The sequence below is a fragment of the Aedes albopictus genome, chromosome 2 (assembly GCF_035046485.1).
Source record: "Aedes albopictus strain Foshan chromosome 2, AalbF5, whole genome shotgun sequence".
Lineage (NCBI taxonomy): Eukaryota > Metazoa > Arthropoda > Insecta > Diptera > Culicidae > Aedes > Aedes albopictus.
The window spans coordinates 346,102,592-346,116,931 of record NC_085137.1 but is presented as its reverse complement, the minus strand read 5'-3'; the positions used below and the strand labels follow the sequence as shown (position 1 = coordinate 346,116,931).

The 14,340-nt window shown below is 37.4% G+C and overlaps 1 protein-coding gene across 1 annotated transcript in view; it reads left to right on the top strand.

Annotated features, from left to right (window-relative positions):
• Positions 1-14,340, top strand: part of LOC115263181 (cyclin-dependent kinase 14-like) — a 632,917-nt gene that overhangs the window by 6,655 nt on the left and 611,922 nt on the right. The gene's annotated exons all lie outside the window — the stretch shown is intronic.

The window sequence follows — 14,340 nt, the reverse complement described above, 5'->3', positions numbered from 1 at the left end:
ATCTGAAGTCTACTTGATATTATTATAAACCTTTGGGACATTCAGGGTCATCCAAATCTTCCTATAATGAAGTCCTTCAAGTATACAAGAATAACTTTATGTGTTTTATCCATACATAATAGCATTACATAATCTGCTGGGATCCGTAAAGCTCTTGAAATCTCAAATGTCATTAAGAGACTCCATAGGAATATTCCAGGTCAGCCAAACTATCTTGGAGTTCAGAACTTCAGGTCTACATTCGTAACATTGTAACATGAGATGATTTCGTTTTAGATAGTAACGTTACACAACCAAATAGGATCCATGAACCTCTAACTCTCAAGGGTCTCTTAAAGGACAGATTTGTGATAATTAGGATCATCCAATCTATCCGGGAGTACAAAAAAATTGTGGATGTTAACCAATAAAAATAATTGGATTTTAACCATTTTTCTTATGCGATACATTCCGACAATGGGGCAAAACCGGTAACCTTCAATTTTAAGCGCATTTTTTTGAGTATTTAAAAGTGTTTTATTTTTTATTGCAAGACTATCTCATAACCCACTTTAACCAAGCGGAATGAGCGTCTAAAATGATCGCATTAATTTATGATAATTGTTCTGTGAAAACGCTCGGAGGAACTCGTGGAGCAATCCTCGGAGAAACTCCTGGAGTGTTTTCCGGAGGAACTCCGGGAGCAATTTCCGGAGGAGCAATTCCCGGAGAAACTTCTGAAGCATTTTTTGTTTTCAAAGGAACTGTTTAAGCAATAATCAGAAGAATTCCTGGAGCAACTTCCGGGTAAACTTCCGGGGCAATTCCCGGAAGAACCCAGGAGCAATTCCCGGAGAAACTCGTGGAATAATAATCTGTGGAACTCCTAGAGCGATTTTCGGGAGAACTCCTGGAAGAACCATGGAAGAAGTCCTAGAGCGATTCCCGGGGGAACTCCTAGAGGAATTCTCGGAGAAACTCCAGAAACAGCTTTACTGGAATCCTGGAGGAATTTCGAAAAATGTTTAAAATGTTATTGTTTATTCTATTTTATTTTCTTCTTCTGTATGGCTCTACATTCCCAGCAGCGGGACTTGGCCTGCCCCTCTCCAACTTAGTGTTCTTTGAGCATTTCCACAGTTATTAATTGGAGGGCTTTCTTTGCCAGCCATTGCATGAATTTGTATATTGTGAGGCAAGCACAATGATACACTATGCCGAGAGAGTCAAGAAAAATTTCCCGACCGGAACGGGAATCGAACCCGCTGTCTCCGGATTGGCGATCCATAGCCTTAACCACTAGACTAACTGGAGACCCTTTATTTTATTCAATTTGTACATATATAGAACATAGATGAATACTGTGGTAGTTTAACAGATCGATAAGTAGGCCGAGCCCTTGGAATTATCATTGTTAGTCGAGAATCAAGAATAATCATAAGATCAAGAAGGAACCCTCTCCTGCTCTGATAAGACTTACGAGAAAAATCAAGCACAGTGATTACCTTGGCAATGAACTTCGGTTCCCTGAACCGAAAAAAACATGTTCCTTTGCACGGAACTGCCCCAGGAACGGATTCTATCCGTTGAGTTGGGCGAAACCGTTATCATGTTCACCTTAATGGTGAACTGCCTTAGGAGCGGATTCAATCCGTTGAGTTAGGCGAAATATAACGAAGTTCACCCCAAAGGTGAACAGCCTCAGGAACGGATGCAATCCGTTGAGTTAGGCGATAAAATTATGAAGTTCAGTCCCAAAGATGAACTACCTCAGAAGCGGATTCAATCCGTTGAGTTAATTATGAAGCTCACCCAACGGTGGACTGCCTCAGGAACGGCTTCAGTTCGTTGAGTTAGGCGACAAGATTTCACAGTTCACCTCAAAGGTGGACTGCTTCAGAAACGAAGTTTTCCTTTTAGACGAGATAGTGGTTCTGCAACGTTTCGCTTTCTAGGCCTATATACAATCCTAAATTTGAGCGGTTGTAGCCTAAACACCCATCTCTCGATGTGACCGGGAGGAAGTGATTGCGGTTAACGGACAATGGTCAATTTAGAAAGAAAGGGAGATGTAGTAGTTCAGATCGATAAGTAGGCCGAGCCCTTGAAATTATCATTATTAGTCGAGACGTCAACTGGGAAAGCACCACAAATACAATACAATTTTCCATTGGGTACATTTTCCGTGCAAAATCGTTCACTGCATGTTCGAAAGTATGTTTTGTATTGTAATAACCTTTTTATCGAGTTTAGGCAGTACAGGGTTTCTTCCAGGAATTCTTACTGGAATTCAATTCTTCCTAGAGTTCCCATAGGAATAATTCCGAGGAATCTTACTCCGAAGAATCTCCCGAGCTTCTTCCTTGGATTTCTTCGAGGATTTTGCGTGGAGTTCTGCCAAAAAGTAAAACATCGCAACTAGTGTTTCCCAAGAAATTGCTGGAGGGATTTCTTTTAGGATATTCCAGGGCTATCATTGAGGAATCTTCCAGATTGTTTTCTTCTCTATTCCACCAATACCACGTCTTACGATTTCTTTAAGAATGTCTGCTGGTATTCCTTTAGAAATTCTTCCAGGATTCGCTCATGATTCCTTCAGAAATTTATGCTTGGATTTTTTCAGGAATTCAGGATTTTGTCCTGGTTTTTCAAGAGATTTTGTCTAGGGACATCTCTATGCAACTTCGGGAGCGTGTATGTTAGTGATAAGATAAGGCGGCTTAGTTTCACTTGGTTGCATAGCTTGTAGGCGCTATATGATAGATTAATACTAAGGGGATTCACTAAACAGAATTAATAACTGTGTCAGCCATGATTGACAACGTTTAATCAGTATAATATAGGGTGTCCCAGAAAGTATGGGCACAACTTTGCAGCTCTGCCATTTGGGAATGGATGCATAAACAAACTTTATTTTATAGCCAGTTAAGGCAATAAGAGTCAAAAACATGGAGAGTTCAATAACTACGTAACGGTTGAGATTTGATCATATGCGTAGAACAATTTTTTTCACCATTTATGGTCCTCTATCGCCCTTTAAAAAGTTTGCACTCAGGAACCTAACACCCTGTATAAATGACATTGCACATTGGTCCAGGAGAGTGTCATTTTGGTAAAAAATCAATAACTTTTTTTCGAGACGAGATATCAATGAGGTGTCTTCGGCAACTTTTTTATGCATTTTAAGCTGCATATTATGTAGGGGTCGTCCATATTTTAAATTCATTTTTGCAAAATTTACGGCATAAAACTTTTTCTGGTGCATTTTTTGAGGTCAAAATAATCTACAAAAATATAGCCCAAAGTATACCAAAAAACTTTGCTGAACAAACTTATATTTATTTTTTTCATTTTCATTGAGTTTGGAAGCGGTTTTCATGGCCGACCCCTAAAAACCAGTTTTTGGCCGATAACTTCTTTGTGTGCGATTTTCAAAGCCTACTATGTTCTAGACAAATGTTCATGGGAAGATTTTGCAACTTTTTCTCGAAGACGACCATAAGCTATTTCGTCACTACTAAGAGTTATGCACTTTTTTAGCTTGAAAATGTGCTATTTTGTGATGCGTGTATCTCAAAATGGCGCAAACATTTTTCAAATCTGTAAAGGTGACACAATTCTACTAGTATTCAACTACATTTTAACGGGTTAAAACATTGGGGATAATCTAATTTACCCAAAATAAGATGCACTTGAAAACTATGATTTATTGATATTTGCAAGTGAAATTTCCTTGTCACCATGTAAGGCAACATTGCATGGCATGCTTTGATGACATTTAGGGGGCCGATACTATTAAGCACATTGCAACAACATGAAAATGCTTCATTATGGAGTTCAAAAATGAATTTTGCTTCAATAATCACAAATAACAGAAGTGAGGAACCTTAAAATCATCATGGTGAAGGTCCATTGCGTCCCCCATTTTAGTTGTTGGATTTTGCCTCACGTTTTCTCATTAATGAATCTGGAGTTTGGAGTTTCGTCAAACTTACATACTTGGACTTTTCTACTGAATATTACCATCACTTGTCGTTCTTCCGACGCCCATGTGACGTGACCAGCCCAACACAGTCTGCCTTAATTAAATGCCTTAATAAAATGGGGGACGCAATGGACCTTTAACATGATGATTTTAAGGTTCCTCACTTCTGTTATTTGTGAATATTGAAGTAAAATTGATTTTTGAACTCCATAATGAAGCATTTTCATGTTGTTGCTATGTGCTTAATAGTATCGGCCCCCTAAATGTCATCAAAGCATGCCATGCAATGTTGCCTTACATGGTGACAAGGAAATTTCACTTGCAAATATCAATAAATCATAGTTTTCAAGTGCATCTTATTTTGGGTAAATTAGATTATCCCCAATGTTTTAACCCGTTAAAATGTAGTTGAATACTAGTAGAATTGTGTCACCTTTACAGATTTGAAAAATGTTTGCGCCATTTTGAGATACACGCATCACAAAATAGCACATTTTCAAGCTAAAAAAGTGCATAACTCTTAGTAGTGACGAAATAGCTTATGGTCGTCTTCGAGAAAAAGTTGCAAAATCTTCCCATGAACATTTGTCTAGAACATAGTAGGCTTTGAAAATCGCACACAAAAAAGTTATCGGCCAAAAACTGGTTTTCAGGGGTCGGCCATGAAAACCGCTTCCAAACTCAATGAAAATGAAAAAAATAAATATAAGTTTGTTCAGCAAAGTTTTTTGGTATACTTTGGGCTATATTTTTGTAGATTATTTTGACCTCAAAAAATGCACCAGAAAAAAGTTTTATGTCGTAAATTTCGCAAAAATGAATTTAAAATATGGACGACCCCTACATAAGATGCAGCTTAAAACGCATAAAAAAGTTGCCGAAGGCACCCCATTGATATCTCGTCTCTAAAAAAAGTTATTGATTTTTTACCAAAATTACACTCTCCTGGCCCAATGTGCATTGTAGATTTCAAGAGCTTCACGGACTCAGTGGATTATGTAGTATTGTAATGATATTATTTATGGCGAAAACACATAAAATTATTCTTGCAGATTTGAAGGACTTCACTACAGGACAGTTTGGAACACCTAGAACATCTCAAAATATAAAACATTTTTTGTTATTCTTGACGAAGGTTTAATGAATACATATGAATGTAACCCATATCCAAATGCAGCTTTTGGAATAACTAGTTGATTATTGATAAACTACTGCGAAAATTAAGGATGCCATTTAAACTTGGGGACATTTAAAGAAGTCAATAGATCTCAACCAATTTAATACAAATAAAAACTCTAACTCACGTCGGCTGCCAAAATTCGGTCATTTTGTATGAAATTGGACCAGTTATTTTATTGTTTTGTCAGACAAAATTGCAACGTTGTTTATAGACGCTCCCCTATCAGACTTTCTTGCCAGTATTTGGTCTATAACAGTTTTCAACATAACATAGAATGTTGAACTATCAATTAGCTCAATTACAATAGTTTTCCGACACTTTCCCCATCTGATATAATCTGTTTTTCTTGTCTGCATGGGTATTTTTACATCAATAGCCACCCGTTCTACTTCAGTGATAGACTGATAATAAATACTAGGAAACATCGACTCTTGTGGTCGAAGGGAATTCAAAGCCAAGCTCAACAACAATAGTGCCGTCTATGACAATTTCGAACACAATGCACCTCAGTTGCAACGTATCTTATCTCTGTCCGATAGGTTCTCAGACTACCCGCCCGCTCTTTCTTCCACTATCGCACGTTCGAAAGTCTAGTAGTCGCTATGCATGCAGGTAACCACCGCACCGCACCGGCTTTAAGCCAGTTTCTGTGGAAGCATGACAGTCAAAGGAAACGACCATCATCGTCGTCGTCTTGGTCTTGGTTTTCATCGTCGTCGTCGCTACTCTGATGTGGAATCGTTAATCCTCCCAAGAGTCTTAATCCTAGCTTCTTATTTGGCTTCAGCCTGGTGGGTGACGAAGCGTAGCCAGTCAGCAGCAGCAGCGCCTAGGTCGCAAAGTACCAACCTTGCGGTGATGGACTTTGCTGCACGACCGAGATTTTATACTTCAACGCAGAAAGTGAACCTTGTTAGGGTGATTCTATTTGATCATAGAAAGTCAAGGTCTCAAACAACCTAGTATGAAAAGATCGTATAAATTAGGGAGGTGGCAAACAACTCAACAGATTTAGGATATGTTAAACTACTCTCCAGAATAAGCTGCCGATTGGCGATGATGTATCTACCATTCATTTTTCGAATCAGAGTAATCAGTTTTGTACCTTTTAATTCCCACCCTCTAATGCTTATCCTTGGACATATTCGCATATTTCGACTACCACTTGTAATCTTCCTCAGTGTCAGTGGATAACTGACACTGAGGAAGATTACAAGAGGCGGTCGAAATACGCGTATCTGTCAAAGGATAAGCATCAGAGGACAGAATTAAAAGGAACAAAACTGATTACATTCATTCGAAGAGGGTATTCTGATTAGAGGGTTCGAAATTGGGTACAAGATTCCATTCATTGCCAAACACGATATTTGTCAAAGAAATTAAATAAAGTTTTTTTAGGATAGCAGAGTAATCGCACTACCTTGTAGTTAATGTCAAAGTAAATTATCGCACATAATGACAGCTCACCCTAGTTTACCTAATACCTACTGAAAGAAGCTGCGTTGAGTATGCATAGCTGAACGGTCGTCGGTCACTTGAGTTCAGTGAGCAAAGTCTCCGATGACTGATATTCGATCAGCTATGCTTATCAACTTACGTTGCCGGATTGGTTTCTTTCATAGGCGAAGAAATGCGACTGTGTATGATGCAAAACCGTCCCAGTCTGATGTGTGCAGAGAATCGATAAATGTGGTTTTGTGTCCGCTGCAGAAGAGTGTTGACCAAGTTTGCACATTCGTCATGGCATCTCAGCATGGCACTCCGTGCCTATTTGCTACGTAACTATAAATTAACCGGAAAATAGTAGATCGTTTTGGTGCCAAATTTGCTGACGTCATAAAAAAATTAAATACGACGGTGTATTTATGTGATCTGGAAGATAAAAATAGATTTTTTATACTTTCGATTTGTGGAAGGAGAAAGTTTTATTGCCGAGAAACGGACTAGGGGTAGACACGTCACATCATATGGTTGGCACTGGATCGTTTTACTTCCATAGAATATTTTATTGCGTTTTGAAAAAGGAAACAAAAGAGACTACCACCATGAAATATCGGCATGATATCATGATGAGTTTTGCCGTAGCATAGCTTCGATGTTACGTTTTTTATGTATAGTGCTCCCTGGGCTGAAAATCTCGTTAATAAAGATAATAATAAATGTATAGTGCTAATAATAATCATTTGCGGCATGAAATCATACCGCATGTACTCCAGAATCATGATGAATGTTTATGAAATCGTAAGCCTGATTTATGATATTTGTACTTATCATTTATAATTTCGGTTCCATCGTCAAAAATACGGAAACCGGTTTCAATCAAATGGAAACTAGCTACAAAACTAAATTAACTTTGTATCGCTTCTAGTTGCAATTATTTTTGTTTTTGTAGTTCTTAACTCCGGTAGCATAAATAATTTTACCCTGGATTTTTTGTTTTATAGTCAAGGGTAATAGTTGTGCTAAGAAATACATGGTACCTCCCCCTTTTGCTGGTATCCGAAAATACGTGGTTTTTTGTATTTTTTATAAATTCTACATGTTTTTACTCAAATTTCATCTTTTTTGCTAATCATCAATAGTTTTCACTGATCCTCTATACTGCTGATGGAGCCTCAGTGCACAACTATAAGGCTTTTGGTACATTCATGGGGTATTCCAGGCTTTCGAAACTATTTTGGAATTAGGACCTTCAAGTTCTACAGGCTCTACTCTTGTTTCTGTTCACTCTATCGGCATAATTCATTCACAATTGCGTCTGTTGCACCTCATAATATTGCGAGTATCTCTATGTGTTGCTATTTGGGTGTCCACTGGTATTCAAATAGATCCAATGTATTTTGAAGTATGGGTCGCAATATCTGTAAATCTCATGATATTTTTATTGTAGCGAATGTTCGCCGAATATAATCTAAATCTGATAAATTAGCAACATTCACTTGGTGTTCTAGGTCATCCAAATTATTCTGGAATAAAGACCTCCAAGCTCACTAAATCTCTTTACTTTATCGGTGTAGCTTCTCCAAAAAATCCTTCAGGAATTCTTCCAAGACTTTCGCCAAGAATTCCTCAAATAATCCTTCCAGGTATTCCTCCAAGTATTCCTGGAAGAATTCTTCCAGGAATTTTTCAAGAAATTCCTCGAAAATTTTTCCAGGAGTTGTTCCTACAAGTATTCTACCAGAAATTCCTACAAGGTTCCCTCAAGTAATCAATAATTCCACCAGGAATTTCTTCAAGAATTTCTCCGAATTTCTCTCTAAAAATTCTGCTAAGAATTCCTTAAAAAATCCCTCTAGGTATTCTTCCAACAATTTCTCCGGGAATTCCTCATAGACTTCGGCCAAGAAATTCTCCAAACATTCCTACAGGAATTCTTCCTAGAGTTTCTCCAGGAATTCCTCAAAGAATTTCTCCAGTAATCCGCAGGTAATCGTCCAGAAATTCTTTCAAAAATTACTCCAGAGATTCATGCGAGATTACTTTCAGGCGCGACCGAGGATGAAGAGCGACAGCCACGAACCGGGAATTGTGGCGTACTATTGTTGATTATGTCTTGTCTTAATGATGTTGAACAAATAAATGTAAGTATATGTACTTTCAGGCATTGCTCCAGAAATTCCACCAGGAATTCTTGAAGAAATTTTTCAAGGAATTCCAACAGAAATTACTTCAGGAAATCCTCCAGAAATTCCTCCATGGATTTTTTAGGAAATTTCAAGGGTTCCTCCAGAAATTCCTTCATGAATACCTTCAAGATCCTTCAGGAAACCTTTTGTAATTCTACAAGAAAATACTTCTGAGATTACTCTAAGAAGTCGTACGAGAATTCATTCAGAGATATCCTCAGAAATTCCTCCAGAAGTTCTTATGGAATTACGACAAAATTCCTCCCGAAATTACTCAAGGAACTCCTTCAGGAATTACTCCGAGAACTCTGTCAGGAATTCCTTGATAAATTCTTCCTGGAATTCCACCAGGAAGTTCTTCAGGAATTCCTCTTATAATTTCTTCAGAAATTTCCCCCAAGAATTCCTCCAGGTATTCCACCAATAATTCCTCAAGAAATTTCTCCAAAAAATGATCCAGGAATTCCGCCAAGACATCTTCCTAGAATTCTTCCAAAAAAACCCTACAGGACCTTTCCCAAGAATTTAGCAATTGTCCCTCTATGACTTCTGCCAAGAATCCCTTCAAGAATTTCTATACAAAGGATTTTTTCAAGAAATTCCTTCAAGAATTCATCCAAAAAATCTAACACCAATTTCTTTATGAATACCTCCAAGATTCTTCAGGAAACCTTCAGAAATCCCTCAAGAAAACACTCCTGGAACAACTCCAGGCATTCCTCCGAGGAACTGCTCCGAGATTTCTCCAGAAATTTCTCCAAAAATTCCTCCATGAATTTTTCCAAGAATTTCTTCAGTTATTCCTAAAAAAAAACTTCTGCTAAGAATTTCTCCAAGAATCCGTCCAGGAATTCCTTCAGAAATTCTTTCAGGAATTCCGACAGTATCTCTGTTAAGAATTTCTCCAAAACCTGCTCCAATGCTTCTGTCAAAAAATCCTCCAAGAATTCCTCGAGGAATTTGGGCAGATATTCTTTTATAAATTACTGTAGGAATACCTCTGGGGATTTTTCAATAAATAGCTTCAAGAATTCTTCCAGGAAATTCTTGTAAAATTCTTCCAGAAATGCCTACAAGAAATTTCCCAGGGATTCCATCAGAAAATCATCCAAGAGCTCCTCCAGGAATTCCTCCAACAATCCAGAATTCCTGGCAGAATTCCCTTCCATGAATTACTTCAGGAATACCTTCAAGACTTATTTTAAGAATTCCAGCAAGATTTTCTTAAGGAATTTCTTCAGGAGTTCTTTGAAAAATTCTTTCTGGAATTCCTTCAAGAATTCTACCAGGAATTTGACCAAGAATTTCTTGAAGAAATTTCTGTATAAATCCTGCAGGAATTCCTGGAGTACTTTCTGGGAGAATTCATGTAGTGTGAAGGAATTTTAAAAGAGTATCCTGGGGGAATTCTTAGAGGAATTCCTGAAGGATTTACTTGCAAAAGTCCTGGAGGAATTTTCGAAGTTATTTTTTTTGTAATTTTTATTTCCTGGAGTAATTCTAGGAGATATTCCTGGAATATTCCTTGTAGGAATTCCTGGAGTACTTCCTAGAATAAATCTTGGAGGAAATCCTGGAGAAAACATTGGAGTGTTTTCTGGAGGAATTCCCGGAATATTTCTTGTAGGAATTCCTGGAGTATTTCCCGGATTACTTCATAGAGATGACTCATGACTCAGCGTCGTAATGTTGCATAAAGGTAAACATGAAAAGATTTATCGTAACGTCTTTGGTAATCATGACTTTTTTATGAAAATTAAAAAAAAAAATTATGATATTCGTCGTTTTTGTCTTGATATTATGACTTGTAGTCCCTCCCCATGGATATTCGATCTTGCCGCGATGGGAGGGCTTAACCCAATAGCAGTTAAGCCAGTTTCTTCACCTCCGCTTGGATCCTGATCTTAGCGATAAAACTGGAGTTCAGCGTAGGTGAAGAAATCGGTCGTAAGTGCTATTGGGAACCAAAGGAGTATCCGCTGTGAGCATATCACCATTTTTCTAAGTCATGTCATAGTTCTGCTCGCATAGATCCAGAAATGTAACGCAAGAGTGGGTATGGGAGGTCTCTGTGTTACACTCGCACTTACTCGTCATTAACGTTAGGAATCTCGGAGACAATGTACGATAGGTTAAAAATTGTTTTGCAGTAGAACGTTGACGAGTTGACTGCCAGTAGAAAATTGTGGACTTAGTATTAAAATAAAGTTTTTCATTATTTGGACAGAGGCTCCAGTTTTGTTAATCTCCAATATTGAAACATGACAGATAAAATAGCAGGAATTTTAGTAGACATCTATTTTTCATAACGACATGATCAGGTTTACAGCATATTCAATTAAATCGCGTTTTGAAAACTTATTATTTTTCTTTGATCTTTAACACAAACTTCTGCTTATTATTAATTTAAAATACATATCTTTTCTCACCAAATTTTTGAATTCAGAAGAATAGTTGGTATCATTTCATAATTTTATGGCTTTAACACATTTCAAATCAGAATCAATATTGTATATTTTATCTTTTACTAGTATTTTATGTTTGGATTCGGTGATAATGAATTAAATTGTTAAAGTTTTGCTTCATTAAATTTCGCGGTATTATTTGTATTGTGCCACAAGTCTAATCCAATTCATTTCCCCAACCTATACCTTTACCCTTCCGATGGTGTTCATGTGGTCCGCACGGACTATTACGGCCATTACCCCTCCCTGATCTGCGGCTTTGGATTGACTTGCGCTCTTATTGCCCCACCAAATGCTGCAAAATGAAAATGAAAATGATATTATGACTTGTAGTCATGATATCATAAAGCGGCATATTTCATGATTTTATGACTTTTCGACATGTTTTTGGAAACGGAGTTTTTCCCGTGTACAAAAATCAAGTATTAGCTTGATTTCTATTAAAATTATTTAGATTGAAACTTTTTATTTGACATATTCGTAGTTTTCATAGATTTATTGTTTTTTTTTCATAATATCCCTTAGACTGGCTAAAACTGGTACTCGTGCCCTATGTTTACACACGGGATAATCCGGGAATGCGAAAAATGAAGTCGAATGGACACCAGCGGGACTACACAACCGAGCAGCATTCTTCGCTGCTGACGACCGAACCGACCAAATGGGACTCTAGGAACGTAATGTCAGAATGAAGAAGATGAACAAAAAATTCGGGACAAGGTATTTGGAGTACATAGCACAAATTTTCTCGAGTGAAAATCTAGAGAACCGTCAAACGTATCTGACTGAAAATGTAACTTGATGCTTGCTTCCGCACAGCAAACATTGAGCGACATTTTCAGCCAGATAACAGGTTCTCTAGATTTCAGGCCAAACATGTCTTAAGGTCCTATCTGCAGAAGAGAGGTTCTCTTTGATTTCCCTCTCTTTCGTTAATATCTCAGCTGTTTATTTATATTATGAGTGCATTGAACGATGGTTAAAACAATCGTCTTTTGATTTGTACTGCAAAAATAGTTGAAAAGTATACCATTATTTTGCAATAATTGAAAGAGAAAGTGAACAAAGAGAGCCTCTCAAATGCAGATAGGACCTATTGAAATGTTTGGCCTGATTTGTGCTCGAGAAAGGTTGAGTTCTGTACTCCAAATACCTAGTCCTTAAAGTATTAGCAATCGAATTTTTCCAGTATGAACAGTTGATCAACACTATTATTTACGAACTTAAGAGGGTGATGAAACCGGGTCAAGAATATATTGGATTTGAGTTCGGATAACACAAAGATCCCTTTATCGATCATCATCATGGCCTATAAGTACTGAACATTATGGGATAAAGTCAATAACGGCTCTGGCCAGTTAACCACGTCCTCTTGGTCATCGGAAACAGGAACCGAGGTATCACCTATACCTGCACAGTTGTCTGTCACAGTTGGAACAGTCACCCGACAACTTGGTCACGACAAAAGATCGTTCTCAATATCGACTACTTTCGTGTATCAGTCTTTGACTAAACTAAACCGTGTAATAACCAACTGTACACCATTATGAAACTCAGCCCATACAGCACAGATAAAAAAATGAGATTTACACGTCATGTAAATTCTGAAGTTCGAGCAGAAGAAAATAACAAGTGAATAACATATCAAGGTATTTATCTTAAATACTACCATACCTTGATTTGCCCTTTATTAGGTGATAATAAGAGGCAAAATATTAAAAACGAATATCAAAGTTTAGTATAAAATAACGCCTAGAAAATAACAAGTCTTGTTATTTTAATAATGAATGCATACCTAAAATTTCAAGTGCTGTATCTGTTATTTCAAAGTTATTGAATAACAAACTAATAACATTTCTTGTTATTAAATGTTTCATTTGTTCGATGACTTCATCTTGTAATAGCAAATCTTGTTCTTTGGTTATTTTCACTGCTAAACCAACAAATACTACATCAATACCAAACTCTGCTCAAATACTTCAGACTGTTATTGTGATGTTCTTATAACATTTCGTAGAATAACGCAGCAATAACAATTTTAGGTATTAGAGCACATGTTGGTCTTCGTACGGTATTTGTAAGGTATGTTCTTCTGCTCGGGTAGTCATATAAACTTACTTTTATGATGGTTTACATGATATATCATGTAAATTTGTGTTATATGTCATGTAAATGCACAGAGTCATGCTGAGTTACATGACATATAATGGAAGTTTACATGATATTTTATGACTTTTACATGATATGTCATGTAAACTTCTGTGATATCCCACGCTCCAATCATGTGCATCATATGTCACAAAATTTTACGCTTTTTTCGATCTGTGAGGGACAATACAGGCGCGACAACGGATCTTACGAAATAACCACTTCCACACTTTGAATTTTTGTTTCTGTTCGGATTTTTTGCAGAATCAGCACTTATTTCTTGTAGCAGTCTATAAAGAGCGGCTCAAAAAATTTAGTTTCGCTGCTAGCCTCGTGAAACAATTTTGCTAGACGTATTCGATTCAGTGCCCAAAACGGTTTAGCACTAGCTAAGTTAACGTTTAAACTAGTTTACAAACGCTTTTGGAGTACCCGAAACTACAGATGATCGCGTGTAGTTCACCTAAATATATTACTGCATGTAAATGACCACTAAATTTTACTTATTTTATTAGTTTAAACAATAGAAATTCAATGATTTTAATAACTTTTAATAGCAACTTCATCCACTCTCAATTTAGGTTTTGTTTTTGTTCCTCATCCGTTTTGTTCACTTTGTTCTCTAGGTCGATGTATAGACTGGCGCACTCTAGTCAGCCCAGTGGTGATGACACATCCCCAGCCCGTAACTCCGGTACTTCCGGTTCGGAATTTCCGGATTTACCGTCGCTAATTTCCATACGCGCCAAGTTAGCAACCGCACGCCTAAAGACACCTTTCGCTGTTCTGACATCTGCTCGCCGAATTCTTCCATCTGTCCCAGCATGAACGTCCTCCACGATTCCTCGAATCCACGTCTTCCGATTATTTCCATCTACGATGAAAACCAAGTCACCTATCCTTATTGGTTTCTGTTCGGTGTACCATTTGGTTCGCTGATTGATAGTGGGAAGA